The sequence below is a fragment of the Panthera pardus genome, unplaced genomic scaffold, assembly GCF_024362965.1.
Source record: "Panthera pardus isolate Hobbes unplaced genomic scaffold, ASM2436296v1 HiC_scaffold_7, whole genome shotgun sequence".
Lineage (NCBI taxonomy): Eukaryota > Metazoa > Chordata > Mammalia > Carnivora > Felidae > Panthera > Panthera pardus.
In genome coordinates this window covers 37,561,778-37,573,322 of record NW_026527002.1, presented here as the reverse complement: position 1 = coordinate 37,573,322, position 11,545 = coordinate 37,561,778, and the positions used below count along the sequence as shown (strand labels likewise).

General features: G+C 43.4%; 1 long non-coding RNA gene across 1 annotated transcript; it reads right to left on the bottom strand.

Annotated features, from left to right (window-relative positions):
- Nucleotides 1-2,920: 2,920 nt before the first annotated feature.
- Nucleotides 2,921-11,482, bottom strand: LOC128775359 (uncharacterized). The gene is made up of 3 exons (XR_008420090.1): nt 11,198-11,482; nt 8,812-8,879; nt 2,921-3,691 (listed from the first exon to the last, which is right to left on the bottom strand). It is a non-coding gene; the product is annotated as an uncharacterized LOC128775359 (long non-coding RNA).
- Between the last annotated feature and the right edge of the window lie 63 nt (nt 11,483-11,545).

Here is an 11,545-nt window from a genome sequence, read left to right as displayed (position 1 = left end):
GACTCTGACCCCCTCGCTGCCATTGGCCGCCGCCCCCTGGAGCCCCCGCCCCACCCACGTGCCGCCAGGGAGGAGGTGGCCGAGCGCCGGGGTGCGAGGGCGCGTGTCCCGAGAGCCAAAGCGCCGGGTGCGGGAGCCCCGAGCCTACACCGCAGCGGAAAGCTTAGGAGTTAAAAGAGACCCGCGGCGGAAACCTTACGAGTTAAGAGACTCGAAGAGATTTTGCCAACTTTGCTTTTCGTCCAAGCGAACCTGTCCGCCCCACCTTCCTCAAAGGTGGGTGGGCTTAATGGACACCACCGATTAAGGGGGGGGGGGGGGGCTGATTTGGTGTAGGGGAGAAATCATCACGTTTTGGAATCTTCGAGGTCTGGATTTGAAACCTGCCTCAGTCGCTTTGTTATTCTGTGATCTGGAAAGTTGCTAAATCCCAGTTTTCTTCATCACTACAATGGTCACGAAAATGGGGTTTACCTCAAAGGCTTATGAGGTTTGCATGTGGTATTGCCGTCCACAAAGGTAGTGAGTGGTAAGGACTCTGCACAGAGTGAGCCTCGACAAAACCCTTTACTATGCGGAAAAGATGGTCAGGTAAAGTTCAAGCAAGAAATTTTCCAAAATAGAAGTCACAATAAAGGATGCAGTCCCTATCTATGCTTAAGCATTTCAACTAGGGTAATTACTCAATATTTGGGGGCTTCCGTGAAGGATGCAAAAATGGGAATCCAACCTTTCATCAGGAGAGATATCCACTGTTTACCGGGCATCAGAAACGTGCCAGGAGCATGCCAGCTGTTGTGTGGATTAGAACAATCTGGGAGCAAGATGAGTCAGAGAATGGTACCATGTTTTAACAAGACTTTACCTATGAGAATTGATGGGGTGGATCCAGATCTCCATTTTGTAGCCTCCTAGGAAAGTAAGTTCTTGCTAGATGTGTGTGTCCACAAACCATCCTAGACAAAATGTCTTAAGGCATATAAAAAAAGTGCTATGGGTTTCTTAGGAGGAAGAGTTTATACTCTGGCTGTTGGGACCTTTGCTTGATAAAAGGGGCAGTATTTGAAATGGATCTGAAATCCCACTGGTAGATAGTCCAATTGATAGGCCATAGTGGATAGAAATAGAAGGAAAGGACATTCAAGGCAGAGTGAATAGCATGAACAAAGGCACAGTACCAGGAAAGCACATGGACTCTGTAATGGATCCATTAGGATTCTTTAAAAACATGCAGAATCCCAACAGGGACCGGGCTTACTGAATCAGAATATCAAAGTATGAGACTCAGGAATCTGAGACCCATTCACACTCATGATTCATACACAAGCGCTCTGTAGCAGGGCCAGGACTGGATGAGGCCAGGAAGGCGCCTTGGTCACAAAATGCAAGGAGATGCTCCCCTGCAGGATCCAGAGAGTGGCTGCCTTCTTCAATTTTGCACCCTAGGTGTCTCATTTGCCTCAGTCAAGGCCCAGCCCTGCTCCGCAGGTCAGTATTTGAAAGATATGGGTCCAGTTGTTCTCCACTCTGGATCGACAGTGGACTTAATTAACAAGGGTGTATGGCAGCTTAAAAATGTGGCTACAGATTCATTGACATGCTTCCTATAGAGAGGCGGGTCCCCTCCCCTGAAGGTTCCTGCCTGCTTCGGTGAATAAAATGCAGCAGAAAGCAATGCTATGTGCCTTCCGAGGCTAAGTGTGTAAAAGGCCCCAAGATTCCACCTTTTCCAGCAGACTCTTTGCTCCTGTGCTTCCTGTGGGAGATCTGACTACCCTGAGCCACCACGCTTTGAGGCTATATGGAGAAACATATGTAGACAGCCTGGCCAAGAGTACCCGCTGAGCCCAGCCTTTGATGCATCCCAGCCTAATCAGCAAAAAAAGTAAATAGAGAAGCCTCCAGATAATTCCAGCACCTACCTATTTGATACACGCCAGATGGATGCCTGTGCTTCACCCCCCAGGATCATATTCAGTTAGCATAGTGCGGGCCTTGGGCCTCAGTGGGTTTTTTTTGGGGGGGGGGGTTTGTTTGTTTTTTTTTAAAGCGTCACCTGTAATTTTGATCTGCAGCTAGGATTGAGAACCACTGAGGTGGTCTATACTATACGCATAGGAAAACAATAGAATAAAACATCAGAAGATAGATAAAGGTCATCAAGTGAAGACACTTGAAGTCCAGGGGTAGAATTCTGGACTTCATTAGGGAGGGAGTTAGAGACATTAGATTAATCAGGGTGGATGTTAATTGGAGCTGTGCTTGAGAAACATTAATCTGGTGTCGTTGTGTGCTTTTTACCTTATTAACGGCAAATCTCATTATCTGAAATGCTGGAATAGCCCCTTCCCTTTGCCAACTGCTCACCAAAAGAAAAGACAAAATCATAACAAACAGACTGTCCAACTCATCAAATGGGCACTGGTCTTCGAATTACTGTAAAAGAAAAAACCAGAAAGAAAGGAGGAGCGGTGCTGCTCAAGAACATCAAGCTACAAAGTTTAGGAAAATAGGATGTAATTCCTGCCATGCGTGGAGGAGTGAACAGATTTTTCTGCAACAAGCTGAAGTCTGGACCCTGTAACCCAAGCTGTGGTTCCCTCAGCCCTTAAATTCAGCCCTGCAAGTGTTAATATTTTGATGCCAACCCCACAGTAACAAGAGCAGGTGACAAAGAAGAAGATATTCTCCATTTATAAATGAAAAATAGGAGAGTAATCAGTAATCATCACTCAAAACCAGGGAGCTATTTGTAACACTTGAGTAAGAATATTCCTTTTACCTTTGCCAACCCCAGTGATATTTTCTGTACCTGTGGCTTTGCTTATTTCTTCTAATGGGCTGCAAAGAAGAAATATAAATTATTAACCTACCAACCAGTCATTAATTTTTTTTTATGATTTCAGCATCCACATCATAATGCTATAGCTGACTTCTTTTTTTAATGGAAATGTCATGTTCATAGAAGGCTCCAATAGAAATGGATGGCAATTAGATTCCCATTCACAGCCAAATTCAATAGGCTCTACAAAGTGGTAACCAAACATATTTTTAGTTGTTTTTTTTTTAATGTAGAAAGCATGCATTTTTGAAAACTGTTTTCACACATCATTTTTCTGAAACACAGATGCTTCCCTGCTGTATGTAGTATCAGTTACAAATGGAGACAGCCGACTTGGGGGAGGAAATGCATCTCCTTACCAAATCTTTGTAGCAAGATCCTGGGGGAAAGAAAAAGAATTGTAATTCTAGATTCCAGCTCTCAGGCTTCTTATGATAAGACATTGACACGAAAGTATTTCTGGCATTTCAGGAGATGATCGCAGTGCAGGAACGTATTGTATTTCAATCCATCTCTGTTTCACAGAGGAACTGTTATCTAAGCATTTCAGACAGCCAGGAATCTATCTTATTTATAGTCTAAAAATTCTGTGGAAGGTTGCTCTTTGGAGCAATGGTTCAGAATCCTTCCAGTCTGTTCAGTGGACATTTTCATTGCTTTGGCAGCCTAAGATCCAAACCTTCTTCCTTATCGAAGGTCATGTCTCCATGGTGAGAATCCTGATCAGAGGCAGGATGCATCTCTTCTGAGGAAGGAAGATGGTCCCAGGGGACAGGGACAGATCACAGACCTGTCAGCAGAGACAGATGTGGACTCCGTTGACTGGATGCTTTGCTTGGGACTTTAAGTCTGCAAGGGACATGATGGGAATTTTATTAATGGTGATAGAAAAAAGCCACACAGTGTTGAGTGACCACAATGGCAGCAGAGCCCCTGAAGACAACTTAACCATATGATAAGGGAATTTGACTGTGGTTTTGGTAGCCTTGATCCCTAGCTTTCCTATCCACTTCCCATAAGACCAGGCATCCTTCAAAAATTTTCTTTTCTGTTTTACATTGGTCAGCTAGTGTGTGTATGCAAACATTTAAGTTCTATTCTCTTAGAAAACTTCAATGATATAACACAGTGTTATCAACTATAATTCCTTTGTTTTACCTTAGCTCTTCATGTCTTCATCCTGTAGCTAAAAGTTTGTACCCGTTAACCCAACTGCCCCTACCTCGCCTCTCCTTTGCAGCCTTTGGCACCTACTCTTCCACTCTCTGTTTCTTTGAGTTCAACATGTTTTCTTTTTCAGGCTCCAATATAAGTGATACCATGCAGTATCGTCTGTCTCTGGTTTATTTCACTTAGCATAATGCCCTCAAGCCTCAGCCATGTGGTCTCAACTGACAGGATTTCCTTCTTTCTCATGGTGAATAATATTCCATTTATATCTCTATACCACATCTTCTTTATCCATTCATCCATCAGTAGATACTTAGGTTGTTTTCACATCTTAGCTACTGTGAATAATGCTATAAGGAACATAGGAGTGCAGACACCTCTTCAAGATCCTATTTTCATTTCCTTTGGAAATATACCGTGAAGTGGGATAATTGGATCTTTTGGTAGTCCTATTTTTAATTTTTGAGCAAGCTCCATACTATTTCCCATGGTGGCTACACTATGTAAAAGTGCATTAGAAAACTCTGAAAAGTTAGTAAGGGTTAGTTTTTGATGTTTGAACTATGACAAATTCAATCTAAATTTCTTCTGTTACAGAGAGCCATTTGTGAAGTCATTGGGGAAAACATCGGCTAGAAAAAAATAATTCTATTCAGACATTTGTTTAATGTCTGCTTCATGTGAGGCAACTGACAGGCAGAGCTGGGGAAATGTTGAGAAAGGCTGGCCCTTGCCCTTGCGAAACGTATGCAACTTAAAGAGACGTTTTTATAATGGATAATTTTAAAGCGGTGAGACAAGAGTTAACACCAGAGGTTGGCAGTGAGCACAGAGAGAGGACAGCGGAGGGCACAGCTCCCTGTTAGTACCTATTCTGCATGGCCATTTATGTAACTGTAGATGGCAAAATTAGGACTCAGAAATAGTAAGTACCATGGGCCAAAAATGATTAACAAATAATGGCTATTTTCCTACAAGCTATTTTACCCTGGGGATTTTTTTTTTTTCTGTTATACTACTGTGTGAGTAAAATAAAGTTGCCATCTATTGGTTCAATTGACTTACTCTTCTGTACAAACAAGGTTGAGGTATTGCGTGCAAGGGGTTGAGTAAACACTAGGGACAGAGAAAGTGCTCAGCAAAGATAATCATTGTTATCCCCACCAGCACCACTACCTTGCAAGCATGTTGGAAGGACCAGAGAGACTTCACATAAAATGTATGGTAGGATGTCCGGCACATAAGGGTATTATAAACATAAAAAACAAAATTCAACTGAGTAAATTTGAAGATCAACTAATTCTTCAATTGGGCAGTATCCCAACTAGCAAGTAGAAGGGAGCTTCACTGAGCTAAACAAAAGAAAGAGTTTTAAAGGCAGAAGGCAGAGAGAGGGCATTGGAGGGAGAAGGATAAGGAAAGGGAGGGAGAGGGAGAGGGAGAAGGAGAAGGAGAGAAAGAAAAGAAGGAAGGAAGAAGGGAGGGAGAGGAAGAAGAAGGAGAGGAAGAGGAAGAAGAAGGGAAGGAGGAGGAGGAGGAGGAGGAAGAAGAAAAAGAGAGGAATTTATTAGCAAGGAATGCATTATTTAGGAAAGTCTGCCCTCCTAAGGAGAAGAGAAGGGGTCTATCAGTACGTTCCCTAGTGCTGACCAGGAAATTCTAAGTTGACTGTTAAAGGTTACATTCTCTGGGGGATTGAAACTGCATTTAGGTTAGGTGTTAAGTCTTGGCTTACTGACTGGGGGGCCTTGGTTTACTGTCATGACACCATTTGGGGCCTGTGGTTTTCTTTTTAACGGGGTTCTGGTAAGCAGTGGTGGTCGCTGTTACTATAAGATTGTTATCCATAGCCTTGGACACCACTGTTTGCTCCCTCCTTGAAACTCTTATCCTGGCTCCCTGATCCTGTCCCTCCCCGCTTTAGTCTTCTTCTTGGCATCTTCTAATTCTTCCAAATGTTAGTGTTTTCTAAACAGTGTCCCTGTTTCACCTTTTCCTTTCTTTCTTTCTCCCATTCTCATCTCCTTTCTCTCCCCTGCTTACTGACAATATCCAGTCCCATGGTTTTCATTGGTCTTTAGGCTGACGACTTTGTAACCAGCAGACCTCTCCCCCTCACCTGTAGATTCTTATTTCAGCCTGTCTGGTTCACGTCTCCTTATGACTGTCACTTAGGCATTTTGTATTCAACATGTCTCAAAATGAATTCATCATTTTCTCATAATTATCCTATCTTCCATATCTTGTTGAAGAATGTCATCCTTCATCCAAAAAAGAAACCTGGGAATAGTGTCAAACTCCTTCCAGCACTGCCTCTCACCCTTCCTCTGTCTCAGCCTCACCCCATCCAATCAGTTACAAAAGTTATCTTGGAATCTACCCTCTCCTTCCATCCTGATTGCCACCGCATGAGACCAGATAACTGTCATCTCTCATCTGGAGCAGTGTCCCAGCCACCTGCCTGGTCTCCTTGTCTCCAACCTATCCTCCCACTAATCCATGCTTTCCACCTTCTACAGAGAGAGACTTCTAAAATGCACATCTCAGAGTAGCACACACCTGCTTAAAATCCTTCCGAGGCTCACTGGAGCCTTCAAGATAAAATCACCTTTGCTTCTGTCACCTCTTGCCATTCTCCCTCTGCCTCCTCCCCAGCCTCAACATTCTAACCACACAGATTTACTGGAGTGGGATGGAGTGGTTAAGCAGACAAATTCTTATATCTAAAAAACCTGGGCTCAAATCCCAGCCTACCTTCTTATTACCTTTGGATAACACTAAGGCATTTGACTGAGCCTCTCTTTTTCTCAACTCATAAATAGAAATAAGAATGCTACCTAAGGAGCACGGTTTAGATATTCAGTTAAATAATGCATGTGAAACACTTGGCATGGTACCTTGCACAAAAATAATGGCACTAAAATGTGGCTATTTATCATTACTTGCAGATACTTGGATATGCATTGCTCTCCCGTGCTCCTGGGCTGTTGCCCTGGGCATTCTCTGCTGAGAATAAACAATCTTCCTTAATTGGCCTGCCCATCATTTAGTTGGGTTTTAAGAATCAGCTGAGACATCATTTCCTCTCCTCCCCCACCAATCCCCAGGGCTGGGTTGTTTTTCCCTCCTCCTTGTTTCCATAGCACTCTCTACCTACCTGGTTCATGTCCCTTATCACATTTTTTAAAAAGTAATTTTTTAGTATCCTCTTTAGTTGCCTGCCTGCCTAAACTCTGAGGTGCTAGAAAGAACTGCATTTTTTGTCTGTATCTTGTGTCTGATAAATTGCTAGACACGTGGTGGGCACTGAATAAATGTGGAATGAATGAATAAAAGAAAGATCAAATAAATCTTACACTCAACATGGGAATTAGAGTAAGAGAATGAAGGATGTTATCTGCTTCCTTGTCATAAGATCCAATTACATGAATTGATGATAAAAAGATACAGAGACAGGGGCACCTGAGTGGCTCAGGCAGTTGAGACTCTGAGTCTTGATCTCGGCTCAGGTCGCGATCCCAGGGTAGTGAGATCGAGCCCTATGTTGGGCATGGAGGCTGCTTGCAATTCTCTCTCTCTCCCCCCCCACCCCGCCCCTCCCCTCCTCATTCTCTCTCTCTCTCTCTCTCAAAAGTAGATATAGACACAAAGAAGAGGGACTTCAAGATCTGGAAGAAGAATTATAAGCACGGACCACTAGGCTGACTGGAGCTGTGCTGGGTCACTAGATGGCAGAGGAAGGGAAACGTAGCAGGGGCCCCCCCTCACTCCTCAAAATGTCAAATGCTGATGAACTTAGCTACCGTATCACAAATAGAAAATACTGTGTAGGCAACAGCTATCATAATTTGAATAAGCATCTACCTTTACAAACATTCAGGCTCCCAGAGAGGTGGGAGAGTGGATCGGACAACTCTGTGTAGATGCCTCAAGAGTCTTATCAAGGCCCTAGAAAGAGGCTCCATTCCTTTCTGACTAAGTCTCTTCATACAAATGTAGACATCTGGGAACCGCACAGTGAAGTCCTGGGCATGTATCACTGAACCCTGGGGACCCAGGACGCAGAAAGGGTAGCATTAGGGGAGCCAAACCCAGCTCTGAGGTTATCAGCAAGTCGCTTAGCCTGTCCGAATCTTAGCATCCACTTTGTAAGATTTCTGTGGGGTTACAAGAATGGATATAAATTTGGCTGTGAGCACTTTGTGGTAGACTTGGAACATTCTGTTGATCACTCTGCCCCCAGCGCTTAGTGCTGCCTTGATGCAGGGGAAGTTTCCATTGATACTGGCTGAATAAGTCAGTAACCAGTGCACAGTAGGGTCATCACTATGGGTGCAGTACTGTGCACGTTACCAAACTCAAAGAGGTGTTAAGCGATAATGTGAACAGTAAGAATGTGCCCACTCTCTACCCCAGTACTGTCCTAGAAATGACTTTCTCATATGCCTGCAATTATGGAGAATCTGAAGTGCCCACCTCCACCCTGCTTAGCATTTTTCCCCTCCTAATTGCTCCTTTATATAAGAAAAGTTGTAACATTTCCTTCAAAAATGCAGATTAGCCTCTAATTAGGGACATATGTAAAAACAGACCGACTACTTGTTTTCTCCAAAAGAGAACCCCCAAAAGCTGAAATGTTTCCTAGTTTGTGAGTAAGCCAAGGTTATGTGAAACACTTTTTCAAAAGTGATTTTCTAGTAAGTTTGTTAAGCTACTTTTCACTTTACAAGAGTCGGAAACCACATTCTAATCATACAGTCGTTCTAGTGAATGTGTCAGAACCCCAAACAGGCACTTACCATATGTTTTTATGAAACAACTAGTCCCTTTGGACTATAGTACATCCTTAAGGTGAGCTGACTCCATCCTATTAAGAACCATATAAAAATGCAACATTTTATTTACAATTTTAGAGAAAGATTTTGAAGGTGCATAATATATTAAAGTAATTTACAGATTGAAAAAACAATCTTTTGAATGAACTGCCCGTTTTCCACCAGGTAAAACTGTTTTAGGATTTTGTTTGTGTTTTTTGTTTTTTAGAGAGAGCACAAGCATGGGAGAGGGGCAGAGACAGAGAGCGAGAAGATTAAGCAGGCTCCACTCTCAGCATGGAACTTGATACAGGGCTGGATCCCACAACCCTGGGATCATGACCTGAGCCAAAATCAAGAGTCAGATGCTCAACCAACTGAGCCACCCAATCATCCCCAAATTACTTTAGGTTTAAAAGAATTTCCTAACTTCACTGGGTTCTCTTTCATTTTTGCCAATGGAAGTCATCATAATAATATTGACAGAGAGAGAGAGAGACAGACAGACAGACAGACAGACAAAGTACATGCTGGGTCGCACAGTCTCCCACTTTGACCTACGTGTCCTTAGGCAAATCATTTAACCTACATGTGCTTCAGTTTCTTCATCTGAAAGAGGGAATAATAATAGCACTCACCTCATGGAGGATTAAATAAACGATTCCACGCTTGGCTCAAAATAGTTGTTCAATGAATCTAATCATCATTAATTTATATAACAAGCAGTTATATAAATCTTCTCATAGTTCCTTGTGAATATGGGCAAAGAACATGACATGCTTTGATGGAAATTTTTAACATTTTTTTAAGAAGGGTGGGAACGATCTCAGCTCCCTTTACTCCTCAGAAATCCAGTAATTCACCTGGGCTTAAGAATTCTGACATAAACAGTTCTGGAATCCATTGCCCTCCATTTGTCTGCATTTCTGCCTCGTCTCACTTCTGGAGCATCTCATCCCTGATGCTAGAGCCTCTTCCCAGAACTCCTTACCTCTCACATTTCCCTCCCCTGTTAGTTCTCCAACCCACAGAGCAATGATCTTAGAGACCTGGGATTCCAATGTTCTCCCTGCTCACAGATTGTCAGTGGCCACCATTGGCCCTGGGATTCAGTGCAAAAGAATCTTTGTGTCTTTCATGTTGCTCTCAAGACCCTGCAAAATCCAGTTTTATCTCTCCCCAGGAGCCCACCATGACCTCCCCATAAGTACATACATATGCACATATACTTGCATATGCATGCACACACATGCAGTAGTATTTGTGTATATACACACACACACACACACAGAGTTCCTTCAGTTCCTGACCTCCATGCTTTTGCCTCCCCAACCTCTATTCATTCTTTAGGTTTCAGTTTAGAGGTCACTTCCTCTGGGAAGCCTCAAGCAGCCCTTCCATGACAATTCAAACCATGCAAGCTGCCCATTGTCATGTCTGTGGACCGTACACTCAAAAAAAGGCAGAGGCCAACGTATCTGGCTTACTTTCCACTGTGTATATTAAGCGCCTAATGCACTGCCGTGGCTCAGTAAGTGTTGTTGAATAAAAATCTGTTACATGATAAATTGCCATGCTTATTCTGCTCTTTTAAAGTTTAAACTTTGGCAAATCACTACCTCATATAAAAAAGGACTATTTAAATTAGATGAGTTTTCTATTAGTTTCTTTCATGGAAGTAGTGCCTGAGAACAACTGGTAAACAACAGCAAAAAATGTTAAAACATACCATTAAACACTTTCCCCCAGGCTGAATTGCTTGGAGCTATTGAATTTTTCTTTCAGAAACAGCATGAATTTAATGTTCATTTTAGCAAAAGACAAAAAAGATTAAAGGTGAGAAAAAGAATTCATTTCACAGTCCATCATTTTCTGCCTCAAAGAGAAATTAGCATTCAATTGATGGGAGGGAGGTAAACGAATTCAAGTCTCTGTGGAGGGTAGTTAGCCAACTCCTATTCAAGTTAAAATTATGTCTGCCCTTCAACCCAGCAGTTTACTCCCAGGCATCTTTCTCTAAGGGGATAAAGGGACAACATCACAAAGAAGATGGCTTAGCCTGGATTGCCTAGAAAAGAGTCTGAAGCAAAGCTTTGTGGACAGGTTCAATCCCAGAGCTGTAAAAGGGATGGAAAAGGGAAGCCAGGCAAGAAAGAAAGAAGAAAGAAGAAAGTGGCACTTAGTGAGGTGGCCACAATGTTACAAGAAAATAAAGCCAGTCCCTAGCTAGGCCACATTTCTCTGGTCTGGCTGTGTAGACCCATGGCACCTGGGAAGCGTCCTGGGGTAAAGGAAGGAAGGGGGACATCCACTTGTCATCTTTCCAAATCTTCTGTCTTTCCCCAGTCAGGGTACCCTGCCCCCTACCCACCTGTCCCTCTGGCTATTAGGGACCCCTGCACTTCCAGGTTGTGCTACCCGGTCCATCCAGGCAGCCCTGGGAAGTCAGTCCCTCCTCCCACAAAACAGGGACCCAGCGCTCTGCTCCCTCTGAGCTGGGAAGTGGTGGGAGGAGTCAGAACCATGGGTCCCTTTGAATCTGGTCGGGGCTGCAGCTGCCCTTCCGGAAGCTCTCCTGTATGACCCTTATCTTTGGGGGAGCATGAGACAGCCCCCAGAGCTGGGAGATGGGGCCAGTGCCAAGGCAGTGCTGCTCTGCATTTGTAATGCCTGAAGTTCCAAAACCTCCCACAAAAGACCACCAGAGTCGTAAGTCAAA